This window comes from Myiozetetes cayanensis, unplaced genomic scaffold (genome assembly GCF_022539395.1).
Source record: "Myiozetetes cayanensis isolate MyiCay16 unplaced genomic scaffold, myiCay2020 scf12, whole genome shotgun sequence".
NCBI lineage: Eukaryota > Metazoa > Chordata > Aves > Passeriformes > Tyrannidae > Myiozetetes > Myiozetetes cayanensis.
The window spans coordinates 27,367,019-27,393,321 of NW_026086826.1; the positions used below are offsets into that span (position 1 = coordinate 27,367,019).

Sequence of the window (26,303 nt, forward strand, 5' to 3'; positions counted from 1 at the left end):
GAGTCACAAACAGGGAAGGATTTGATCCCAGCCTGCCTGCTTGTAAGCCAGCACAGCTGGAGGTGGAAGGAAGGGCAGGCCCAGCTGGAAGAGGTGAGTAGGAACCCTCAACCTCCTGGGGGAAGGAGGGACTGAGATGTTTGAGTCGTTCTCCTCTTGTTCAGGACTGGGCCTAAACTAGAGCATGGATCTGACAAGCCCTGAAGACCTCACAACATTCCAGCAGCATGGATGGAAATGCAGATTGACTGTGATACTTTGGTGTTACTTCTTGTGTGTGCTTTGTGTAATTAACCTCTGTGTCAGTGGAAATGACCAGAGATCCTGAGAAATCCGTAGTGTTTCTCAGGATTCACCCCCAAATGAGTAAGTAAATCAGTGTAGCTGGGCTGCCTTGCCTTTAGCAGTGTATTTTAGACAATCATCTCTTTCTGGCATCACTTGGACGCTGTTTGCAGTCCAAACACTGACAAGTTCCGTGGGACAGCCCCCGCCTCCACCTCAAACGCGTCTCCTGGAGTCAGGCGATTAGATGAGACTCTTTCTCATCTAAGTGCTTTTTTTATCTTTCTAATCTGTGGAGGGAAGCTGGCAGATATCATCTTTGAAGGTAAGGAAAATGGAGCCAACGTTTTGTATTCCAGAAATCTCATTATTTTCCGACTAATATGCTGATTTTGGATGCTGGGGTTTGGCAGTGACACAAAGGTCATTGCTGAACAAAGCAGAAGCAGGTCCATCCTGGAAAAGGCTGCATGGGTAAAATATGCATTTTCTATGGGTGGAAAACATGAATTCTCTGGGTCATGTCAAGGAATGAAGCATGGTGGGTAATTTCCCTTTGGCTCTGACTTGATGAAAGCTTTTACAAGAGGAAAAAGTGTGTTTTAAGAAGTTACTTGATGCTTATCTGTCCACAGCGCTTTTCCCAGGCTGGATTTGGGGAGGGATTATCTCAGATTTTCATTTAGTTTTGAAATCCTGGGTATTGGTTTTATAAACTAAAACCCCTTCGCAGCAGGTTGCTTGTTCTGCCTTGTTGTTTTAGCTTGATGCATAGGAAGGAATTTAAATTTCCTGAGTGGATGGGGCCCAGGCCTTGCTGGGGTAAATCAGCATCGTTCAGATATTTAAAGGCAGATGCATCAATACTGGCAGCTGAGGATCTGGCTTACTTTGATTAAAATCTGATTGAGATTACTCAGCCTTGCCAAGGGACTTGGATTACCAGTCTATAAAAAGAAGAGGAGAAGAGGAGAGGACATTAAATATAAAAATAATCCAATGAAGGACGTGGAGCTCAACTCACTGCAAATTGAACAGTAATGAAAACATCCTCCTTAAGCAGGTGGAGCAGCAGGGCTTGCAGGCAAACAGTGGGCTTGGAGCTGGGGCTGAGGTAGAAATATTGCTCTTGGGTTTCTCGTGGGCATGGCCTCATCTTTTAAAGGCTTTTTTTTTTTTTTTTCCAAAGTAGGGCCTCGCTCATTAAAAAATCCCCGAGGAAGCGTTGCGGGAGGAGATGTGGGTGACAAATCCTTCGGAAAATCCTTGCCTCTGCCTCCTCAGGAGACCTGGGCTAGTGCCAAATCTCACTAGCAAAGAGGTGATTGAAGCTGAGGAACAGAAAATCAACTCTCTTACAGATTTCAGAATGTGAAATGTGCTTTTGTCTTTAGGGCTTCTTACAGGGGTTGAATTTCAACTCTCTGCTTCCATTGCAGCATTTTTTTTTTTTGCCCTGGCTTTTCATTCTTTTTTAAATGTAAAGAGTATTTAAGGGATGTTGCTATGCTGTGGGATCAGGCTCAATGGCCAGTGACTGATGGGGACACTGCACCAAGCCCGTTGCTTGCTGGGATGTTTCGGGAATCTGTCAAACCACTTGGCACATGCCTGGATTTTCCAAGATTTCTACAACTTATGGTCCCTAAACCCTGGTCTAGTGGAAGATGTCCCTGCTCGTGGCAGGGAGTTGGAACTGGGTGATCTTTAAGGTCCCTTCTAATCCATTCTAGGGTTCTATGATTCCCTGTGCTCCTGTGAAGTGCTGTAGCTACTGGTAGGGCAGGCACACCTGGGTCCTAACCTAGAGTGTTTTGGAATCCCCCAAACCCCACTGAGGATAGCAGATTTCTCCCTCCTCTTTGTGGAGCATGCTGGCTTGGTAGGATGGGAAGCACATCCCTTGCTGATCTCTGTAGAGGACATGTGGAAGGAGATCTATGGAAGTTGCAGGGCTTGAGTGTCCTTTTGTATCCAAGACAGGCTGTGGTGAGCTGGATGCATGGAGAACTTCCTCATCCAGGACCTCTCCGCAGAGACTGGAAGATGCTTTGGCTACGTCAGAGGACTCTGGGAGTCTGCAGAGTGGGGCTGACTGGCCTTAAAATAGAATCCTAGAATGGTTTGGCTTGGAAGGGACCCTAAAGATCATTTTGTTCTCAGCCCCCTGCCATGGAGGGGTGACATAAGCTGAGGCATCTCAGATTGCCGAGGGGATGGTAAGGGGGTGTTTGTGGGACCTCCTGGGCAATTACACACACGGATGGTCAGAGATGCTGCCTGAGTGCCCCAGCACTGATGCCAGTCTGTCTGGGTTTCTTTAATCAGAAGTAGGGTCAGATGAGGATAAGATTGTGTTCTAATAAATATTTGTTAGCAAGTGCTTTCCCTTCCCGCCCCTCCCCCTCGATATTGTTAATTTTCCTTGCAGTTACACGTGCGTTCTTCAGCTTCTGTTGCTCCATGTGTCGTGCTCCGTCACTCCGTCTCACTCGCAGCCACGGAGCGGGAGGAACGCTGCCAGAGCTTCTTCTGGGAATTCGCTCTGGTCCTGCTACTTCCCTGGGAGTGCTCAACCGATGTGTCTTGTTTGCAGGGCGAATAAAATGCTGTCAGCTCCTGAAAGGCCAGTCCAAGACCGAGGCAAGGACCTTTGGCTCCTTTGGCTTGGTGTGAGATGCCCACGCAGCCAGGGTAAGATTTGGGCGGTGACTTTTGGGAGAGGAAAGCTGCTAAGCAGTAAAATGTGACCTTCTTGCCCTGTTTCAAGAGATGTGAGGCTTTGCTTGAGGCATCCTTAAAATAAAGGTGAATCCCCCCCCCCGCTCCTTTCCCAGGTGCAAAACGAGGGGCTACAAATGGCTGTGATGCCCCGTGGAAGGGCACCTCTCTCTTTCTGGAGACGTGATTGTGTTTTCACGGGTGTGAAACAGCGTTTAAAACCATTGTTGATTGAAATGCCCTGGTGAACACTTTTTTTCAAACACGTGCTCTCTTGCTGGAGACAGGATTATCCCTGCCCAGACTGAATGGCTGCAGGGAAGGTGGAACTGCAGTCAGCGCTCTCTGCAGCGCCCGGGCCCTGCGTTGGTTAACGTGAGGCTGAATTTCTGATGACTCAGAAGGGAGCTCGGCTGCCCCTCAGCTGTTTGCAGATCTGAGGATCAGTGGGTATGAACCAGCACTGCGTTGAACAGAGCTGGGACCAAAAGCCAACTCAGTCTCAAAAGTGCCTATAAAAACAAGCAAAGGTTTTTAGGGTTCCCATGTGTCACGTTTGCACAGGGCACTCGCAGGCGAGTCCCAGAAAAATAATAAAGTGGATACTAGGCAGGGATTCTTGCTGCTTGCTTCAGTTTCTTTCAGGCCACGTGAGGGAGTGGGGGAAATCTGAACCATCTGATGTATGTTAGTAATGAGAGATATGAATGTTGTGTATAAACAGGGGCTTTCCTACTGCAGGAGCTGGTGATATTGAGCATCTTATACTTTCTGACTTATAGTTCCTTCCTGGTCTGGAATCTTCTGTCAAATATTTTTGTACAGAAAGCCTGAGGAATATTTGATGGGAAAGCCCCCTTTCCTTGTGGGACATGCCTGGAAGCCTTTGCTACCAGGTCACAGCAACTTCAGAGCTCTTGGCCACCAGAGCAGGCCAGAATGACACAGGATTGGTAAGCAGTGGTCACTGGTTTGTGTAGCTCCATGACCCACACCTATGCCTGCAGCACCTCTGTGCTTGCTCAAGGTGTTTCAGCTCAGCTCTGAGTGATCTTCAGGTTGCTCTCTGAGCTCCTGGGCTGTGCTTGACCTGCTGTCCCACCTGGATTTCTTCTCTCTGAGGTCTCTAAGAGCTGGACAGGGCAGCTGCCCACACTCAGTTGTAACACCCTTTCTTTCTTGCCTTTTTCTTCCCCTGAGAAAACAGGGTTAATGTGGTTTTGACTCCTTTTTGCCCACCCCTAAAGACTTTCCAGCCTGATGGCTGATTGCAGCTGTTCCTGCCAGAGATCTTAAAGATAACGAGTTCCTACCAGCCTGATATAAATAGATGGCCAGGGAGGAGACTTTATCTTTGCCCCTCTATGCAAGAAGAGTTCAATCCTTATCAGCCCAAGAGCATCTGTGTGTGAGAGAAGGAGGAAGAGAGATGTTATGAGTGCCTGTGGGGAAAGCTGTGCTTGGAGACAGCATTCTACTGCATCCTGGAGAATCCCACCAAGATGTCTAACTCCATGGGAAATGGAGGTACTGCTGGCCCTGCTATGGGCTGAGCCCTGTGTGAGGCTTTCTGTTGTTTGCTTTTACCACAGCCTTTCATCAGGAAACAGTGATGTGCGTGGTGTTGCCAGCCTGACTCTGAGGAGGAAGCTCAGAAGGAGGAGCCTGGCACTGGAGCAGAGGGTTGCAGCCTCCTTCCCAAGGGTATGAGGCTATTTCAGCCTCTGCCTACTTGATGGGACATCTTTCTGTTGCAGCAGCACTTGCTTTCCCTGGAGGATAAACCCCTGTTTCTCGGATGGGCCTCTGGCTCATCACCCAGCTCCTTTCCTGCCCTCTTTGCCTTCTACAGTAAGCTGTTTAATCAAGGGTGCATCAAAATCCATCTGTCTACGCTGGTGTCAACAACTTGGCTTCAGGGACATTTTAAATCATTTTCTTACTGCATTCTGTAATGGATTTTGTTGCTGAGAGAATGGAAAGCAGGGCAGCAAAGGTGTTTTAATTACATCTGATTGTGGCATCTTGCAGACTTGCCCTGTCAGTTGTTCTGGCACAGCACCATTTAGAGCCTGCTATTGCCAGCACAGGCACGTTAGCTGGGGATTTACTGATCACAGAGGAAATCATTGCTGTTTCACTCCTGACGTCATCCTGGGGCTGTGTCTTCTTTCTCCACCTTGCTTGTGTGGCACGAACTTCTTCCACATTAGAGGATTTTAGTCCTTCCTTATCATGTCACTTGGAAGCAGTGAAAACCACAGTTGCCTGCCTGTTGTCTGAGCATCATATCCGGGCAGAGCAGAGCTGCTTTGCTTGCTCTTAAGAACCTGTGTTGCTGCAAGAGAAACGTCCCTCTGAACCTTTCCCCAGCTCACATCTTGGTTTCACAGCCTGTCAACATAAAAACAGCTTCCCTTTCTCTGAATCGAGCAGGGGAAGATTGAAGTGATGTCTCTAGCAAGAGTATTTGGGGGAAGAAGCAGGAAACGAGAAAGGGAAAGTCGCTGGTCTTGCTGGGCTGGAATACCCTGATCAACCCCAAGGGGCTGGCTCAGCGGGGGGAGTAAATCCTGGGAAAGGCAGCAGTGTGGTAGGTGCAATAAAGCACGTTTTTGGAAGTGCCTGCTCACCACACAAGAGGAACTACAGCTGGGTACATGTTGAAATGCCAAGAACTATTGTATCTGTCCATGTTTTAGGTGTATTTGCACTGACACTCAGGGCTAGTGGTTTCCGCAATGCTGCCTGTGTGTTTTCTGGAGCATTCAGCAGGTAGCAGCTCCCAGTGCCCATACTTTGACCTGCCTTCTCAAACTGTTTAACAGGCAGTCACTGTTTGAATCTAACCTGGGGTTTGGAGGAAGGAGAGTCTGAGGAGGAGGAGGGTGGAGTTAGTGTCATTTTTTCTGTATAACAGCTAATATGTGCTTCCATTCTTACCAAAGCTTTTGGCTCTGATTTAATAGGTACCAATCCACAATTTTTCAATGCTAGAGCGTGTTTGTGGTCCTGACAACACTCATCTGTGTCACTTCCTCCTCTTAAATGGATATAACCTCAGCTGCAGATTAGAAGTGCTTTGTCTGTGATTTCTAGGTGCTCTACACTTGATGCATCATCTTTTGACAGACACGGGGCAAACTCTGCTCCTCCCTTCTGGCCTGGGTTGCAATGATGGATTAAGTAGGTAAGTAATAGAGTGGTAATGAGATAACCACTGACATCGAGCATTAACGTGGGAATAAATGAAGTTACCATCCAGAACTAATGGCCTGAACTATCACTGGGTTGTAATTAATGAATGTGGTGGTTGAGATTTACAAGGATATTTTAGGATGCTGCTTGCATGCAGCTTTGGGTTTTATGGCTTGGTCGGAGAGAAATCAGTTAATGCCAAGAACTTAATGAATGGGCAGAAGCTGTTCTTTGTCAGTTTGTAGTGCCCTTTTTGTGAAAGAGGCCAGACTGGCACATGTGGAGTATTTGCCTTTTCATTACTTCAGGATGTAGAAGGGGGTAGGATGCTGTGGCCTCTGACTCTGGGTCACTCACTCTTTCAGTGCAAGGTATCTTGTAAGTCTTGTTTCTTCTGTTTTAGTAGGGCAGAGTAGCAGGAGTCCTGGTGCAAACAACACATTTGAAGTGAACCCATGGACAAGTTTGCTTGCATGTAGAAGAGGTTGCTGGTGACAGGAATTCGCCATCCAGGACCTCTGAAGTGAGCAATGACAAGCTGCCTTGTTCTGCCCCGTGAAGGTGGGACCTCTGGTTCCTTCTTCAGGTCTCCTCCTCCCTGTGGCTCTGTCTCCTGCATGTCACCCCCTGCCTCGCCCTGCTCTGGTGTCCCTGTGATCCACTGACCGCCTGCAGCTCTGCATGAACTTCCTGGAGCAGGAATTGAGGTGTCCAAGCTGCACACAGGCAGTGTGTCCCTGCTCAAGATCCATCCCTGCCTGCTTCCTTGGCATGTAACCCCTCTAAACCCTTCTCCATGTGTGTGTAACACTTTGGAAGTGGTTGCTAGGCTCTTGCAGGAAACACAGCAGAGCAGGCAAAATCCTTCGTGGTAATTGGTAGGAATACTCCAGCCACCTCACTGCTGCCTCCCTCATCTTTCCATGGCAACACTCTCCCTACAGCAGCCCAGGTGCTTGTGGTTGGATATAGCAGGAGTTTTGAGCCCTCCATCTTCCAAATCGTCCCTTGGAGCATGGAGGGAACATCTGTACTTTTAAAGGATGGGCATCATGTGATACATCAAACAGCTTCCCTTGCTCTCACCATATTCCTTTTCTGTGCTGTCAGAGACAGAAAACTTTGGAAGCATGCCTAAATTGAACCCTTGCATTTCTTTGGTGGAAAGAGCTGTTGCCCTGTTTTTTGTAACGGGAATGTAAAGCTACTGAAAGAGTCCTGAGTGTTTCTCTTCCTTCCCGTGGCCTCAGCCATCACACCTCTCTGTGAGCTGGAGAAAGGAGTGGGACCACACTCGCAGCATCTGGTCAGGAGGAAGAAATTTCCACTTGCTGTGCCAGCACAAGCCAAGACCCTAAAACTGAACAAAGAAGGGACAGTGTATTAGGGATATGTACCCTCCTCCCCCGGCCTTGGGAAGTTTATTGCCCTCCACAAAGTACACAGTGTGGTTGTCATTCCTGAGCAGCCCAGGCGGGCTGTTAAATGACAAGGGAAAATTACCCAGTCTGTTCTCCAGAAGGCAAGTGAGTAGGAATTTTCCTCCAACTGATTCAGGACAAAGTTAATGTAGGGAAAGCCATTAAAATTAATGCTGGTAAACAAGGATAAAAACCAGCAGGGTTGTAACAAAATTTGGACCAGATTGGGTTTCCCAGCTGTCGTGCTGCACGCTGTCTTAAAGGCAGTGGGCGGAGGGAGGGGGTAAGCTGAGCTCAAAAAGCTCTTGCTGGAGGGGGCTGTGAGGTTGGGGTTGGGACACCTGGGCTTCAGTGCCACCAGCTTTGTGCTCCAGCACTTTAATCCACTCGGGTACACTGTCACTGTCTGGGAAGCAGCGATGCTGCTGTGTGTGATGGTCGTTCCATGGGGTATCTGTTTGATAACTCCAGTGGTAATGGGAGCATGCCCAGGTTGGGCAGAGTGAGGATTACTGGGCATATAGGTCTACTGTGCCTGGAGCAAGGCTCAGGTTTGATGCCTGGTCTCATATTCGTTAGGTACAGGCTAAAAGGGACCCAGAGCATCCCAGGGAAAATATCCTGGGACAGGAGCTGTGTATTGTGGCAGTCCTCTAGGTAAACAGCTTCTTCCAACCCCACAGCCTACTAACATAAGCCAGTCAACTTCTCCAGAACTCCTGGTACTGGAGTTGACACTTTGGAATAGGTCAAATCCAGTATAACCAAGCCAAAATTTCTAGCCCCAGAACTGAAGCAATGCCCCATATTTTCAGGTGACCACTGATTTGATGTTGCTGGTGAGAAGGGAGAGGTACAAAAGCAGTCAGCCATTTCCTTGCAGTGCCTGAGAGAACTGGAGATTATGTTTGGAAAGAAAGAAGGTAACAGTCTCATCTCTGAGCACAGCCATCTTCAGCACAGATGAACAACACAGATGCCAATATCCATAGAAAACCTCCCAGTCCACCAGTCAGTGAAAACAACAGCAGTAAGATCCTTTGGTTCCTCAAGAAGTATCACATCCCTTATATATCTCTCTCATGAGGCTGTGTTTGCTCAGACTTCAGTGGTTTTGATGGCTCTGTCCTGGATGGTCAGATTTGGCAGGGTAGGTTGGGTTTTTGTGGAATGTCCATGCAGCAGCTCACAGAACAAAGTGAAGCTGCTCAGATAAGGAGCTGTGATGCCTCCAGCCCAGTGCAGAGAGCTAGAGCTGGATGTCTGAAGTCATCTTCATCAAAGAGATGAAGGAGAGTCTGGGCAGGTCAAGACCGATGCTGGAATGGAAAGCAGCATGGGGGGAGGCCAAGAGCTCAAAAAGCTCTTCTTCTTGAGGCCTCATCCCCATGGGAATCCACAGGCTGCCTCTGTGAGGAGGCATCAGCCCCTTTTCACCAGTCAAGCTGCTGTCAAGGTTGTTGCCTCAGAGGTGGGGAACTTTCTTTTCTTTTTCATGAGACATCACCAAAGAACCCGGCTAACAGAATTATTTTTCTGTGACTATGTGAAACATTTTTTTTTTCATTTGGATTATTTGAAAACTAAAACTGTTCATGGGTTTTAAAATTCATGTCCCCTCCAGGTTGCTTTACTTTGTTTTGTTTCTTATTCCCTCTCCCTTATTCCTCAGAGGAAACCATCCAAACCTACACAGTGTGTTATTTCTTAAGGAAATGCAATCGTTTTCCAGTCAAACCTAGGCTAGAAATGCTTCTGGTGATTCATTTGTCTGAGAAATTTAAAAAAAAGCTTGCATGGAACAGAAACCGGGCTGGTTCAGGGAGAGTTTTCTTGTGTGTGAAGACCCACTTGAGCGGAGGAGTTCTTTCAAAAGCTTCTTATTGAAAAAATAAAAGATTTTACAGTCTTTGTTTGGGAGACTTGGGCTCCAGCCATTCTTTTGTTGTGCTTCTTGTATGGTACCAAGATCTGGAGCCTGGTTATCTTGGTCCCAGCTTCCCATGCCTGCTGCTTTGAAGGGTCACTGATTCTGCAGGGTGGGATGTGTGGGATGGTGGTGATGCCACCTTTGCCTTGGCTACTCTTTGTACCACAAGTCTTTCCAAAGAACAAGGGTCACGTGGGTGCAGAGCTGCCTTGAGTGCTATCACACAGTGAGGGGTCCAGGCCCTACATTCACTGTTAGGGTCTTCTCAAGCTCCTTACAACCAAGAACCCCTTTCTGAGGTTTCCCAGCATCCAACAGGGTTCAGAGCCAGGCACCAGGAAGGCAGATTCAGTGGCAATAACCACCACAAGTGGTTGCCCCACCTTTAAACCAAGCCTTGTTAATGGTGTGCTCTTTGAGACACAGCTTTCTGTTCCCTCAGGCAACAAGGAGTTGTGGGAAACCCCCAGGCAATGGCTGAAATCAGATGAGCTGGTATGTCCCATCCCAAGAGCTATCCTGGTTTTTGGGGGCTGTTCTTATCATCTCTGTGGGGTGTCCCAGAGGTAGCAGGATTGGGGGCAAGGAAACAGGGCTGGCTGGAGAGGCTTGGACAGCAGGGATGCTCTATGGGAGACAGGAGTGCTGGCACGTGCTGGTGTGACTGGGAATAGAGCATGATGTGGGCTGGATAGAAGAGAGCACCACTCCTGTAGTGACTGCTCTTCAAGCTGCCACCTCTGCTGTCTAGTGCTGGCCAGATCCACAGTGTAACTGCTCATCTCCAGTCCCTGCCTCCCCTGTGTCCCATGCGCTGTTTTTCCTATAAATAGTCCAGTGGGAAGCCGCAGAGCCACCGCAGATGGCCCCCGGTTCCCCGTGCAGTCTTGTGTGAGATCCCAGATAGGAGCTGTCAATTCCTTGCCTCGAGCCACCCATGAAACCTCATTAAAAGTGGTGTCCTCTTCCTTAACCCCCATCACTTCCTCGCTTCCCACTCTGACTTGCCTGCATTCAAGCACCCTTATTAAACATGCACTTCCAAGCAAGGAGCGCTGACTTTCCCTTAATTGAGGCATAATAATTAGAGCATTAACACATTAGGAGGGTGAGACAGCATGTTTAGCTTTTGTGATTAATTATCTGAGGATTGTAATAAGTTGTTAAGACATTAATTACTCTGGCATGTTTATTGCTCTTTATTGCAGAACAGACACTTGGTAGCTGCAAGTGCTGGTTTGTCTGGCAGTGGAGTGAGAAGGGGCCTGGAGGGAGGAGACCACCTACCCACCCACAGTGAGCTGCTGCTGGTGGGGACAGGGCAGGGGCATCCCCTGGCTGTGCCTTGGTGACCAAATAGGTTTCTTTCTAACAGATGGATATAGAAGTGATATCTAAGTCCCTTAGGACAATTCAGGACCTGGAAGGTCCCTTCTGATCTTTTCACCTGGATTTTTCTCCTCTTTCAAATGATGTGTTTGCTTCCTGGCGGTTTGAGCTCCCCCTCATTGGGCTCTGTGTGTTGCCAGGTTTGGTCAGTGTGGCTCAGTCTCCATCTGGATCTTACCAGGAGGGTTGTCTGTATTAAAGACAGGCTGAAGTTCAGTGTGTCAGCAGTGGGCAGGGAATGAACCACGACTCCAGTGCCCTCCCTCACCCCTCCATTGGATGAATTTTCTTCTGGATTTTTGGAAAGTAGGTTAGGGAAGGGTTTGGGGAGGTTTGGGTTGATATAACCTCCTCTTCACACAACAAGGTGCTCTGTGTCTCCTAGACAACTCCATGCTGGTCAGTAAGATTGGGTCTGACAGCAGAGCTCAGGCCTGGAGGATGAGGAGTTCCTGTGTGTTCCTGAAACTCTGAGAAAGAGAAAAGGCAGCCAAATCAGCAGGATTGACACGGAGGGCCTGTTCCCAACCTTCGCTCCTCCCATGAAATCCTCCTGCTGAGGGTCCCTCCCTGCCCCAACCTCCCCCTGCAGTTATCTGGGCTGGGGAGCACCCTGGAGACACAGTGGCAGCCCCAACCACTGTCATGGGTAAAGGGATTTGGGAAGATGATGGAAGTCAAGAAGACAGGGAAGCTATGGGTGCAGTGTGTTGATATCAATTTCCTCTGGGACCCCTGGACCTGATGTTTCTGGTTTCCAGGCTGTTCTGTGCCCTCATGTTATGGCAACATGTGCTTGTGTCTCGGACAGCAGCTGATGGATGCAGGGGGCGGGAAGAGGGGCTTTCTCTGTTGCCTCTTTTTGAAGTTAAAACTTTAAAACATCAGTGATGATCCTGACTAGTCTTTATCCTTCCAGGATTGACCCAGTGGTCCCTTTCCCTGTGGCTTCCACCAGCTCAAGCCAGTGTCGCTGTCACTCAGTTGTCTGGACAGCTGGGGAGGAAAAATCCCTTCCCTGTGCACAGTCTGGGATCAGTCCTGTGTCAGCTGAATGTGATCTGCTGCCTTCAGCCCCCCAGAGCCCCAGCCTGCCTCTCTCCAGGCCAGCCTGGGATTGGCATTCACTGTCAGGTACCTGCTCCCTGCATTCAGAGTATGGGATGTGCCAGCCCGGCATTCCCAGCTCAGCTCTTGGGGACAAGGCAGGTCATGACTTACGAGTTTTAGCATTAAAAGGAGAATTTCCTCTAGATGTGTGCAATAAGACAATGGCAGTGACCTGTGATCCTGGCACTGAGCAGCGTTAATGACTCCCCTTTGCAGGTAATAAGCAGCAAATGTACACATTTTGGGGAGATGTGAATATTTTCTTCCTCCTTTTAAGACTGCTGTCTTCCTAGGCCAGACTTAATTAGAAGACCTCATTATTTCCTGAAATGTAACTTGACTTCCATTGAATGAGAATTGTTCAGTGGATGGGGAGCAGCAGAGCGGTGCTGCAATATTCATATTGTTTTAATTGCAACATTAACATTTCATGCCGCTCTTGGCACACTTTCAGGTGCGGCCCTTTAGCTCAATACAACACTGTGAAAGGTTGGATCAGAACAATTAGGATGGAGTGACTGGATTTCTGGCTTTTTTCTTTTTCCTTCTATTTTAACGAACATAAGCTTGGATTCAATCCCCATCACTCCTTTTGTTGGGCAGAACAGGGAGTCAAACACCCCTGGAGTGTAAATCCTCTTTTTTTTTTTTTTTTTTTTTGGAATAAGGGATGTGCTGTAGTGCATGTTTGAATTGTCCTTTTGTGGAGCTGAGGCCCCGCAGGTACAAGTGATACGTGATCCACCAGGCTGGTGGCACCTCCTGGGACTTGACCTTTACGGGGTGAATCAGTCAAGTCCCAAAACGCATGTGGCCAGCTGGGCCAGTGTCACATGTGAGCTGGAGGGAAAAAAGGCTGTTTCTCACTTCTCAGTTACTTCCAGAGCTCTGGAAGGCCTGAGGCTGGAAATGGCGCTGTGAACAGATAATGACTGGGCCAGTGCAGATCCCAAATGAGCACAGATCCCTGCTCTGTCCCCAGATTGCATATAAGATTTGGCTTTCTTGCAGCAGGGTCAGACAACCCTGAAATGCTGAGCTCGGCCTCAGCAAGCTCTGGTCACCTTTGCTGCCTTGCCAGGTACTCTACACTTGCCCTTAAACTTCCCCATATCAGACAGGGAAGATGAGTGACAGGAGTTCCTGGCAAAAGCATCTCTGGGTTCCACCCTGGAACAGCCTAACGAGGGTCTCCTAATTAGGTCACTGAAAAGAGCTGAGCAAGGAAGGGCAGCCAGCAGCCCTAGTCAATGGTTTCTTGGTGTTGTTCTCTAAAAGTTGTATCACACTGTGTGATATGTGAACTCTGACTTCAAAGGAGAACCAAGAGGTTGTTGTGCCCCCTTCAGCCTTTAAGAGGAAGAGGAAGGGTCTCTGTGGCTCCCTCTGTCCTGCTGGGGAAGGATACCTGTGCTGCTGACTCCCAGCTCCGTGCTGGCTCCAGCTTGCAGATCCATATGGGAGCTGGTGTGTGGGTCTGGTGGACAGCAAGGACTTGTGTGTGGAGGAACAGGCTCTCTCTCAACTCTCACTCTCAACGAGTGCCACTAATCAGCCAACCTGCTAATGGGCAGCTTGATGTGAGGGTGATCCTGCTCAGAGCTCTCTGGGCAGCTGCTCAGACTCTGGGCTGCCTTCCTGGCATTTGCTGGCAGCAGCCTGTGGATGAAACACCTTGCTGGAAGGTGAAATCTCTGGCAGTGTGGCAGAGAGGCAATGGGAGGGTTGTGGGAGAGAAGGAGCTGGTCTGCCTGTCAGTGCTCCCCCTTGGAGCTGGGCATGTCCCTTCCATTTTAGGCAGCAGCTGAACTCAACCATAAGTGTGGGATGACAATTAAAGTTGGAAATGCAGCAGGACCTTGCCTTGGTCACTAGAAAAAGGGCAAGGGAAGGGCACATATTCCCTTTCCAGGGGCTTTCCAAAGGCTGACATGCCATCTTAGCCGGCTGGCTGGCTCTCCTGTGAGCTAAAAAGGCTTGAAACCTTCTCCAGCTAGTACTGTGTGCAGTGGAGTCCATGAAATCTCATCTCCTGCGGATATACAGTTTGGGTTTGGAGTCTCTGGTGTCTTGTAAGCTGTTTGTGCTGAATGGAGCCTCTCCCCTTCCTGGGATATTTATAGTCTCTCTCTCTCTCCCACGCAGATTGTCTGATGTCTAATAAGGGATGATACGCTACAGTTTGGAAGGTGCTAATAACGTCTCTCCTCTGATAGTCTAGTCCCATGAAATTTATAGGCTCTGACTGTCTCCAAGACCTCTGTTTCTCTGTCACATCAGGCTGAAATCTGTTTCAAGTGTCAGAAGTTGCCGGGGAGTGGGCAGAGGACAGACTGATGCAGCAGGATTGCATATGCTTTGCACTTCTTAGGAAATTAGGCTGAAAACGCGCCTAATTGTTTCCTGCAGATCTGGGGTGGGGGGCAGCTGTGGCTCAGATCACGGAATTTCGTGTTTGGGAAAGCAGGCTGGTTGTGTGGGAGGAAGGTGATGAGCTCGGAGACTACCCAGGAGGAGGAGAGCTCAGCTTCCACTGCCATGCTGTGGGTTCCTCAGGCACATTCGAGCTGCCTGGGGCGACCAGCGAGTGCAGAGCGCGGCCTCTTGAGGGAAACAGCCCTGGAGGAGGATAAACGAGGCAGCCCGGAGCTCCTGGCTGGTGTGAAGAATTGTCTGGCTAAAGGATAATGAATGCCACAGCAGGAGACAGAGCGTTTCTCTGAGGCCATTCATCCCCTTTATCACCCCACTAACAAGCCCCAGAGTGCCTTCGGAAAGAGTTCTCTGGAGCAGCACCATCCCTCAGCCGTGCTGCTGGCTGGGTGCTGGGAGTCAGGGGCACAGGAATCCACAGGCCACCCCCCCCAGATAGCAACCCTGCAGTTGGGTGTCAGCAGTGAGGGCAATGCTACTTTGCTGGCGTGCAGACCGTGCCCTCCTTCGTGCCGTGCTTGGTGCCACCTGAGAGATCTGGATGCCAGAGCTGAGTATCCATCTTTTTAAAAATACTTCTGGGCAGCGCCTGCAGCACCCTTGGGAGCACTGCTCTATCCTATCTCCCAGCTTGTCTGAGATGCAAGATGTATAAGATTTATACAGGACCCAAGAGGAGTTTGGGGCCGCCGGCACCGAGGTAAGTTGGTTCTGCTTCACTTGCAGCACAGCTGAGCCTGTGCGTGAGCCCTGTGCGAGGAGGGAAGGGCAGGAGTGATGTGCTCTTGGTAAAGAGCTAATAAAAGCTAATTCATCCCTTTGCTCCAAGACAGTAGGAAGCATTAGTGGCTGGCTGAGTGCCTCCTCCACTGCGGCAGCGTGGTGGGTGCCTCCGCCTTCCCCCTGGCTGGGAGCAGAGCGTGTCCTCCCGTGGAGGGGAAGGCGTCTCCGTCGGAGCTGCGCCGTCGGCAGCTGCGTCAGCAGTCAGCCCGTAGGGCTCTCTGTAGCTGGCATCCCTCCTGGGAGGAGAAGCCAGCCAGAAAACCTGGGCAGGTGGGTGTGGCAATGAGGATGGACATCCCTCAGGTCATCTGGATTTAAGCTCCAAACAACTGCCTTTGCCTCTGCCCCACGGCTTGGGCTACAGCTCATGGGAGCAGAGCAAAGCACCATCCCTCATTTAGCTGGGCTATAGGAGAGCCTCAGAAAGGCTGGAGCCGTTTGTGCCCAAGTGGGTGAACAAATAGCCTGGAATATCTTCACCAAACAGCTTGTGTGCTCACCTGTGCACTGCTTGTGCAGGTACGTGCTGTGCCACCCTGCATGCCCACCTGCCAGAGTGATTTGTGTCTGGGGCACGGGGCACAGTGGGTGAGCATCAGGTAGAACTAATTGCCAGTAATTGGAAGTTTTTTTTCTTTTTTCCTCCTGCTTGTTTTCTTAATTTCTCCTTCTTATCCTCCTCCAGGTTTAGCTGTTGGAGGATGCGTTTTGTGTGGTCCACGGTAAGAAGGGAAAGCAAACAGGAGAGTTTGTGTTGTGTTTGTGTGTGCTCAGCAAATGCTGGTCGTTTTGGAGGAGCAAAAAAAAAGAGAAGAAAAGCTGCAAAGCTTTGCAGATGAAGAGGACCATGATGGGTAATTGAGTTGTTTCAGTGAGGGCAGCAGGAGCAGGGGAGCAGCAGTTGGTGGGGATGGTCTGGAGTGTGTCTGCAGAGCTGTGGAGCAGAGGAGAAAGTGTGTCATGGAGCTGGGTGTCTCCTTGAGAGTGAGCAGCATATCAGCAAGAAGACTGTAACCCTAATTTTTTCTCTCCATTTTTTTATCAGGAGGTCTTCAAGCATTTTAAAAGGAAGCTAACACCACAGATTGGAAAACTTTACATCTTCGGGCTTCAGCGACTGGTTTGGAGCCAGCCAGAGAAACCTGTGAGTGCTGAGCCCTCACGCTCTCCTCCCAAACCATCTGCACTCCAGACTTTGGCCTCTCTCCCAGGCCCCTGTGCTGACCAGACTGATGTTGGAGAGCTCACTGGAGGCCAGTCTTGTCCCACAGGGTGGAGGCAGGACATGTTGTCTCCTGTGGTCACTGCCATCAGCTGGAGTGGCTCTGGGAGGGAGGATGCTGGCACATCAAGTGGCCCTTCAAATTGAGGTTGAATTTATAGAGGTGCACACTGGTCCCAGTCTGTGAGATCCCTGTTCCTGCCCTGCCCTCTCTCAGCATTTCGGGAGGAGTTCACTTAGAATTTCAAAACATGTGGTGCATTTTCTTGTTTTTGCCCAGCACCACTAAGTGTCGAGTTGAAGGGAAATACAATACATCACCTTCCTCGTGGGCTGCCATTCAGCCAGGAGTAACAGAGATTAGCCTTCAATCACACGGGGGCCAGAGCTGAAGGAAACCTTCCCGAGGACACGCCGGAGAAACATTTTCATTAGCGGAGGAGAAGCTGACGGAGATGGAGTGGCCCTTCACCTCAGCTGCCAGACCTCTCGCCTGCCTGGCGTTAACAGGACGGGGAGATGCTAATGGAGGAGCTGGTGCCAGCTGCAGGTCTTTAAGCGCTGTCTGCATCCAGATGTGAGGAACAGCTGTGACACAGCAAAGCAGTGCTTTTAGAGCCTGGTGGGGGTGGGTTTGGTTTGGGTTTTTTTTCCTTGCCTATGAGTGCTCACTGCTGGAAGCAAAGTGTTTCTCAGTTAAAAGGGGGAAATGGATGCTGGGCCACATACCTGAATGGATACCCTGGCATGGGCCAGAAAATTATGTCCTTGGGTGATAAGGTGCATAGATCCAGGAGATATCATGGCCTCTGCCTCCTGCAACATGTTTTGCAAGTTTAACAGGACTACCTTTGTGGTAGTGGAGGCTTCCTCTGCTCTGTGGAAAGCTGTTCCACAGCCTGCTGTTGCAGGCATTTGCTCTTACTTTGCATCCCCCCAGAGCAGTTGAGCTGCCCAGGGTTCGTTTCTGCTATTGATGTCTCCTTTGTGTTGAAGAAACACGCCCTGGACCCCAGCTGGGTGCCTGGCACAGACCTGTCTGTCCCAGTTACCAGGAATTATCCAGCAGGATCCCTGCAGCCACATCTGCCGGCCCCCCCACCTCACCTCCCTGGGGCTGCCGTGCTCCTGACAAAGGCAGGCTCCATCTCTTTCACTCACAGCTGAAGGATGCCTTGCCTGGTCCTGTCTTGCAGGTTGGAGGGAAATCGTTTTAATTTGTGTGGCACATTCCTTTGGGCAGCAGGTGGGGGAAGGAAAAAAAAAATCCAACAGAAACTCTGGCTATTCTGGGTATTTTTAGCTATTTGTAAAGGACCATTAATATCTCTTTCTCTCTCTCTTTTTTTTTTTTTTTGGTTTGTTTTGTTTTGGTTTTTTTTTGTTTGGTTTTTTTGTTTTTAACTCCCTGCAGACCGTTCTCTCTCAGGGGCTGCCTGTGGTGCTGCATTAACGTCCCACCTCTGTGGTGAAGGTAAGCAGGTTCTCAGTTTTCTGAGAGACTCCCAGGGAGCCTCATCTCTCCTCTCCCTGCGTGCCCACCGTGTGCACAGCCCTCTGAGAAGGGGCTCCCTGGCTGGGAGGGTGAAGGCTCAGAGATATTCACACCTTCTGGGATGGGTTTTATCAGGAATGGGATTTGAGCTTCCTGAGAGGGAGGCACCCCAGCCTGCCAGCCAGGGAATTGGGTTGGAAGGCCAAATCAATGTGGCTTCTGGTTTTGGAGCATTCTCACATGAAGGTAACTCTCTCATCACCCTCCTCCCTCTCAGAACTGAGTGCAGCCAAAATGAGAGGAAAACCTGGCTCCTGAGCATTTTCCCCCCCACAATGCCTTCACCTGGCTTGTATTCCCTTTTCTCCTACAATCTCAGCTGGCTGAATTTCAGTGCCAGCCTATTGAAAGGAAAGGCACGTGCTGGCTTATGGAGGGAGAGAGACCTGAGACAGGATAAATCTGGAGGCAATGAGATTGGGGGGAGGCAAGTCAGCTGCTCTGACACTTTTATTATGGAGCCAGGCTGCTTGGGAATGAATCTTTCTTGAAATGTGTTGCTGGATGACATTTCTGCCAGGTCTCGGCAGTAACCTTCTCCAAGCCTTGCTGCCCAGCCCTGTGCTTGCCTTTTCCTGGGACAGAGAGGAGTATCAGCTAGAAATGCCACAGGCTCCATACCCCTCCAGTCAGTTTGAAGACTTTGGCACCAGAAGCCCTTCAAGCTTTGCTAACTTGCAGCTGCATGTGTTGTTTTGCAAAGGAGGTGTCGGCTCTTGTGTTTCTCATTTCAGAAACAATGATGATATAACAGAGACCAAAATGAAATCCTCCTTGGAGTTGCCAAGAATGATGGATAACTGCAGGAAAATATTATTCTATGGCTCTGGAAAAGGAAGATCTACTTGCTTAGTAACCTGGTAATGAGGTAGTGGCTCTACTCCGTGCAGAGACTGGAAGCCGGGGGAGATTTGGGGTTACAAAGAGGGCTGGGCAGAGTTTGCTGCCCTTTCAGCTCCTTTCCCCTATCACTGTCAACTTAGATTTCACATCAAGAGGGTGATGTTATGCCTGGCGGTGACAACAGCAGAATGTCACTGGCAGAGGTGAAATCTTTCCCTCCGTGAGGGTAATTCTTCCTTTCCCGTCCCCTTGGCTTATGTCAAGAACCTCTGGCTCCTGGTGCCCAGTGGGCCATGCACACATGGTGCTGAGGGGACAGCACATTCTGTGCTGAGCCTCACTTTTCTTGCTGTCTTGGTAAGCAGCTCTGTGTCACTGATGGCTCTTGGCTGCGTGGTGACCCGGGACAAAGGGAAACCCCTTGTCACTGTCTGAGAGAAGCCAGGGCCACGGGAAGCTGCCGTGTTTGCCATCATGGCAGTGCTGCTCAGAGTGCTCCTCTGCCGTGCTGGCACACTTATATCATCAGCAGTTTTGCCAGGGATGTCCCTTCAGAGACCATTTGTGCTCTTCAGGGGCCAGGTCTGAGCTAGGTCAGGGTCTGAGGGGCAGACTTACACATGGTAATGGGTAATGTCCCCCACAGGCTGTCTCTCACCTCTCTGAACAGCAGCTGATCTTGCAGAGTGTGTCTGTGCCCACCCGCTCCGGCAGCCCCTCTGCCAGCTTCTGTCCCCAAGGGCTGGTTCAGCACAGCTTAGTGTTGTTCTGGGCCCAGCCTTCATTTTCTAGCTGGTTATGGAGGAGAGGACAAAGGTTGTTGTTGCTGCTGCTGCCACACCATGCCAGAAAACAGGCAAAGGGGACCAGCCTCTCAGCGCGCTTAAAGATCCAAGAGTTTAATCTGGCTCTGGTTCTCTCTTAGCCCTGAACCTGCTGTATCTTTTCCAGCTGATGCCCGAGCCTTTCTTTGTTATTTTTATTTTTTTTCCCTTTTCTCCTCACCTTATGAAAAATGGCTTTCCCATCTGCATCTGTCAGGAGTGTGCCGAGCCGGGGGTACGGCTCAGTGAATATACAAATGCGCGGTTGGACCGTGGCCCCCCTGACAGGCTGGAGATGAATTCCAAACGTGCAGGGAGAAGAGCTCCTGCTGCCTCTGATGGTTGTTTTTCTTATCCCGAGGAGGTGTGAGAATCGCCTTTGGGAGCAGCGCTTCCTTCTGCTCCTGTTCCGCCTTTACCAAGGATCAGTTCCCTGCCATCCATCATCAGACGAGCCCTCTCCTCGCTCCCACGTCTCAGCTGCTGGTGGGAGTGCAAGGGAAGGGGGAAACTGTTTTATCCTGCTTTTTACTACCATCCTTTTTCCTCTCCCTTTTGCATCCCACCTCCTAGGCCTCTATTAGGAGGCAATTGGCAGGCTGGGGCTGGAGGGCACTTGCCATTGCTTGCTGATCCAGGTGGAGGGGAGGGGATTGTTTCATATAATCACAGAATATCCAGGGATGCACAAGGATCATTAAGTCCGACTCTTGGACCTGCACAGGACACCCCAACAATCCCCCCATGTCCCTGAGAGCATTGTCCAAACACTTTTTGAACTTTGTCAGGCTTGGAGCTGTGACCACTGCCCTGGGGACCCTGTTCAGTGCCCAACCATCTTCTGGGGGAAGAACCTTTTCCTAATAGCCAACCTAAACTTTCCCTGACAGAGTTTCATGCTGTTCCCTTGGGTCCTGTCACTGGCCACCAGTTTGACCTTACCCAGGGAGCTTAAAATGTAATTCTGATGGGAATTTTTCAGAGGTGTTGTGCATGGCTCCACATAAGATGCACTGAAAGCACCCAGGTGCTCCTGCACGTCTCAGCCTCGCTGTGTCCCCCTCCCCTGCTGCAGGTGACCAGAGCTCTGGGGCTCTGCAAGCAGGAATTCACCATCTCTGAGTTGTGTAACTCTGCAGGGTCACTCAGGTACCCAAAGAGATGACAGCCTGCCCTGACAGCCATGAATTTGCTGAGCTCTTCTCCTGCCTCTTGGCTTTCTGCAGTGAGGTACCCGAGCTGCTTCCCTGGCCTTGATGTGCAGAGGAGCTTTCAGCCAGGTGGGCAGAAAATGAAATGAGTCTCTCCATGCTCTTGCCACAGCTATCTGGTCAAGGAGGGGAGGTTTCTGGGTGGGCAGACCCCCTCTTTGGCAGGAGGAGAGAGCAGGCAGCTTGAGCTGAGCTGGTTTTTCGGCGAGCAGATGGATGTTCAGTGGGGACCCAAGAAAACCCTCTCGCTCCAGGCTATCTGTGAGCCCTCCAAACCGGAGCATTGTGCTGACACAAAGCATCGCCCCGTTGATGCTCAGCCTGAATTGCCTCTTCCAGGCGCCTGATTCGGGACACAGCGACCGTCCCCTCCTGCCACCAGCTCCCGGGAGGAGCCAGCTGCCTGCCTGCAACCAGGCAAGGATGGAGCAGGGGCCGTGGAGCGGCCAGGAGGGAGGAAGGCGAGCGACGGCAGATTCCTCCGGCATCTCCACGCCGCGGGGCTCTTGGCGAGCGAGTGCTTGTCTGCTTTGAAAGCTCTTAGTGCTCCTGCAGGTGGGAGCCAATTTGTCTGCTTTCCTGCCCAGGTGCCATCTGTTTGTAGGATTGCCTGTGCGGTGGATGAGCACGACGGGGATGGCGAAGGGAAAGGGCTGCTGGGCTGGGAGAGATGAGCCTAAAACTTTCCTTGGGTATCTTCAGCGCTTCTGGCTGCCGTTGTTCCCTCTCCCCTGCGTCGCAGCGGGGAAATGGCAGCCTGTCATTTGCTGTTCCTGGAGCGTGGAGGGGAGCTGAGGCACTGCTAATAGCAAACTATCATTCTAATGCTAATTTCCTACCATTAGCTCAGGCTGGGGGAGGCTCAGCCTGGGTGGAGGGAAGCCATTAGCAGATGGAGAAAGGGGGAGATGTGTTAGGATTTGTTCTGCACCCCCAGAAGGGATTTTCAGAGGGCAGATGATTAACCACCATTGGGCAAATTGGTAACACGAGCTAGGTTCAGGCTCTGGTGGACGTGGGAGGAAGGGAAAGGATGCTTTGTTCCAAGTTGTCCTTCCTCTAGGGATTTTCTGAGTGCTTTGGGCTTTGGCTTGAGTTTGGTGTTAGCTGCTTTGTGCCAGCCCTCGTGTGCTGTGACCCAAGGGAAGCTCAGAGCGCTGGCAGGGCTGCAGCTGGGGGCATCAGTGTCCTTTCAACAAAGGAGCCAAGCAGGGTTGGTTTTAGCTGCTGTCTTTTTGGGAGGAGCTTTTCCCCGTTCAGGAGCCAAGGACGTCTGTGTTTGGTGGCAGGTTTTGAAGCAGGGAAATTTTGAATCCAGCCTTGAGATACCCAGGAGCTAAAAAAGAAACCTGTCCTTTTGCCGTGGGAACAAACCCAGCTGCCCCAAGCTGGAGAGCTGTCAGGAGGAAACCAGGGGCTGGGTTTGGAGTTGTGAAGGAAAATGAACTATTTCCCTGCCCTTTCCAGAGGTGGGCGTGCCTACATCCAGCCTCTTCATCAGTCTCCTCTAGACAAGTGGAAGAGCCTGTGCTGCTCCCTGGACTGGTGAAGGTGCCTGGGAGCTTCTGGGGTGTCTGAAGAAGGTGATTGGCTACAGTAGGACTGTAGGGCCTGTTTGGAATTCTTTGGGCAACAGTTAAAGAGGTTCCTCTACCATTTCTAGACCAGCTTGGTAATCTTGGGACTAAAGGGATGCAAACTGTGCCTGGTTGGGAAGAAACTGGTTGCCTGCTACTGAGGGACAGCATTGTTTGAAGGCAAGGGCCCAGTAGTGTCCTGATCTGTGGTGTGACACACCTCCTGAAGGCCCAGCAGCCTGTCTGTGGTGATCTAGACCACCGGCTTCATCAATTCATAGGGAAGCGTACAAGGATTTTTTTTTTAAACCCACTTTAAGATGGTTTTAAAACTCTTTTGTCATCTAGCAGAGATGCAGTGGAGGGACAAAAGCAGCCACAATAAACCAGGAGCTGGTTAAATGGCAAAGGGGGAGGAAGGCAAGAAGGGACTATCCTGCCAGGAGGACAATAGCACAAGGCTCCATTAGCAGAACATCAGTGCTCACTGTGGTTACCAGCTATCAGATCCATCCCGGTGTGGAGCATGACTCACTCTTGTTTAAGAGGCTATTTCCATCTGAAAAAAAAATAGCTCCTACCTTTCCGAGGGGCTCTTCCCTGCCTTGTTTGAAGAGAGAAGTAAAAAAGTGAAGGGCTACTTTTTCCTAGTCAAGGAGGCTCAAACAAACTTTCCCTCAAGTAGCTGAGCAAGGAAATCAGCACGTTATGTGTTCTCAAGAATAATACAATCAAAGCAGTGGTGGGGGGAAAAAAGAGTAAGAATAAAATAGCTTTGCTTTTCCCAGTTCAGCACTTTGAATAATGAGCCTACAAGCCAGAGGGAGAGCTCCCAGGAGAGGAGCTGTGTACGGGAGATGGACACAACAAGTGTCTCAGATGGGCCGGGATCTGAAGCGCTCTCTCTCTAATTTTCTACATCAGTGAGAACACAGCACAGCACCATCAATCATCGTCAACCTCCCCTCAAAAGCCACCTCCTGCCTCTCCGTGTGGCAGGTCCCCCTCTGCTCCTGCCCCCGCTGGGGACCGCAGGTGTCCCGGACAGCAGCGCTGCCGGCACCTTCCCTCACAGGAGGGTTCTTCCTCCTCGTGTTTGAGCCTGCTTGTGCTTCTGCCTTTCTCCTTCCTCCACCCCCAGCACCTGTTCCTCGCCAGTGCTTCGTTTCCAGATGTGTCTCCCTCTCCTGGAGTCAGGAAAGGCCAAATACTCCTTTAATCCCCGATGAGGAGAAGGTGTGGAACTGCCTGTCCTGGTAAAGCCTCTGTGTGCTCCCAGGGACAGGGGTGGGTGTGGTTTTGGTGCCTGTACTGCTCATCTGGGGCTGGGGAGGTTGGACTTTGCAGTTCCCCTGAGGGCATCAGGGCATGTTCTGGGGGATGGCTGGTACTGGGACTGGCTCCTTCTCCCCAGCTCTGGGCATGGAGCACCTAAAGGGTCATCTTTCATGCTGGGCTGGTGGTGTGATGCAGCAGCTTCTGGTCCCTCATTTCTCCTTCTGAGAAGTCCTCTCTGCTCCTTCCTGGCCTGGCCAGGTGTTTCGACCAGACCAGGAGCAGGAGCACTGGTGATGGGGCTCCTCCTGGGCAGGCCCAGGCCAGGCACACTTCTAGGCTGGCCAGAGGGCTGGTGGGATGTGGGTCTATGCTTGTGGCTGTTTCTTCTACTGGAGCATGGACACAGCTGGTGGGTTCGGTGCCTCTTTCTTCTTCATCTCTCTCATGTGCTCTTGCTCAGCTGTGGTGTTCTCAGGCCTACCAAAACCTGCCTGAATGTCATGACACAAACATTTCTGGCCTGTTTCTGGCTTTGTGGGCAAAAGCACCAGCTAGAAAACCAAGGACTGAGCTTCTTTCTTGAGCACAGCCCTAGAGAGGAGCATCTTCTGAATTGCCACCTCCCTCTCAGCCTCTTCACTGGCTTCTGAGAGCTGCAGAGCATCCTTGACCTCTGTTTCAGGCACGGTTTCCTGCATGTATCAGCCCTGCTCTGGTGTCGTGGAGCTATTGCTGGCATCTGTAATAGCTGTGTTGTTTACTTCCCAAGTGCCTGCCCTTTCTGTAATGAGCTGTAATTCATCCTGGTTTATGCAGGGCTCAGAGATACCTGGAACAAGGAGGGTGTGCCATTAAACCACCTTCTAGGCTGCTCTCTGGACCTGGGATTGTTGATCTCCTGGAGATGTAAAACAAGGAGGACAAGGGGGACCAGATGGAAATGGGGAATAATTACCTTGCAGGGTTTTTACCCAGGGCTGGCTGGGTTGGCAACTGCTGTGAGCTGCCACGCAGGTGCAGATGGATGGTTACGGCACACAGGGCAGAGGGATGAAAGATGCCTTTTTAAAGCATCTGCCTTCCTCTCTTCCTCTGCTTTATAACCTGTTTTTATAGACACTGCACGAGGAACACATTTTTTTTATTAGCAGCTTGGGAGTGGAGAGTAATAAAGATTAATTTTTTTAAATAATTCCTTGCATTATCTTTTAATTTCCTGTGGCAGGGTTTGACTTTTAAATCTGCAAATGGACTTTACTGCTAATGTGCTCATCAGTTCAGAAACAGCAGCCAAAGGAGCCGTGGGACTCGGTGAAGGTGGGAAAGGCCCCAGGGTTGAGCCTGGAGTCCCAGAAGAGGCTGTTCCATGGGCTAGTCCCTGGCCAGAAGGACCCTTTCAGGTCCACAGCTGTGTCTCCATCCCCCTGGCATTGGGGGAAGGGCTACAGGACTGGGGAGGGGGGAGATGTCAGGAAGGAGGTGAAGTATGAGAGAGAAGTGACCACACTGGGGATCTGAGAGAAAAGATCCTGCCCCTCCGTGCATCCACCCTCTCCTTCCCAGCCTCCATGAGCACAGACCTGATGCACTGCTGGGCTTTAACCTGCTTGGGACGCTGGCTTACACTGGAGCAGGACAGAAGTGATGCCCAGCATGCAGAGAGCCCAGCCCCAGCTTACTTTGACCACTGACCTTCTTTTCATAGCTTGTTCTGCATCACATGGCCATGCTAGTGGCTCAAATTTGCTCTGAACTTCTGATCCATCTGAGGAGAATGTGAAGGAGGCAGAGAGCAGCTGTGTGGAGAACCAGCCACTGTGGACAGGAGAATTTTGGATCACACAGGTACGAAAGCAGCTGTAGCTCAAGTGCCTGGTGTGTGCTTTGGGAAGGCAGAGGGGAAGCTGAAGGAAGGGGGAGCACAGCTGGAGCATTGATGGAGTCCTGGAAAGGCATTTAATGGGATTACATCACTGCACTGTTGGAACCAGGACTGGGATGAGGGTTTATGGAGGTGCCTGGGAGCGCTGTGACCCAGACTGCTCCTGTCTCCCTCTGCCAGATGCCATCTGGAGCAGGCTCTGGGCACGCCTGGGTGTCTGTGTGCCTTGGCAGCCCTGATGGCCAGCTCTGCTGACCCAGCGTGGGAGGGCTGTGCTCCCCTCCTCCTAGTGCTTGGAAGATTGTGCAGAGGATCTCCAGGCTTGATCCAGCCTCACTGCTGCTCCCACACCTCCCCTTGCTCCTGGGAAGAGGAGAAGCCCACTCAGCCCATCCCCAGGTCGGTTGGGCCGTGCCAGGTCACCTGTGTTTGTTGGCATTTCATTGGGCAAAGCTGTCCTGGGTGAGGTCTGGGTTTGTGGGCACAAGGTAGGATGTGGAAGGGCTGCCTTTGGATCTGTGTGACTGCCTGGCACCAGGAATCCTGCCTGCAGCAGTAAATGTGGTTTGGGTTCTGGTTTTGCTCTTTGGCAGCCGGCTGAGCTCTCGTCCTGCTGGCCAGGCGTCATCCGACTGGATCCT

At 50.7% G+C, this 26,303-nt stretch overlaps 2 long non-coding RNA genes across 4 annotated transcripts; both read left to right on the forward strand.

Moving 5' to 3' along the window:
* The first annotated feature begins 2,901 nt into the window (after positions 1–2,901).
* Positions 2,902–16,098, forward strand: LOC126635568 (uncharacterized). Of its 2 annotated transcripts, XR_007627746.1 has the most exons (4): positions 2,902–2,979; positions 6,106–6,196; positions 6,608–6,765; positions 15,956–16,098. It is a non-coding gene; the product is annotated as an uncharacterized LOC126635568 (long non-coding RNA). The 2 variants fall into 2 exon arrangements; XR_007627745.1 differs by lacking the exon at positions 15,956–16,098 and having other exon boundaries at positions 6,608–7,348.
* A 216-nt stretch (positions 16,099–16,314) lies between these two features.
* LOC126635799 (uncharacterized) lies at positions 16,315–25,605 on the forward strand. 2 transcript variants are annotated; one of them, XR_007627804.1, is made up of 5 exons: positions 16,315–16,414; positions 16,773–17,069; positions 17,907–17,966; positions 18,782–18,907; positions 25,486–25,605. It is a non-coding gene; the product is annotated as an uncharacterized LOC126635799 (long non-coding RNA). The 2 variants fall into 2 exon arrangements; XR_007627803.1 differs by lacking the exon at positions 25,486–25,605 and having other exon boundaries at positions 18,782–19,544.
* The last annotated feature ends 698 nt before the right edge of the window (positions 25,606–26,303 follow it).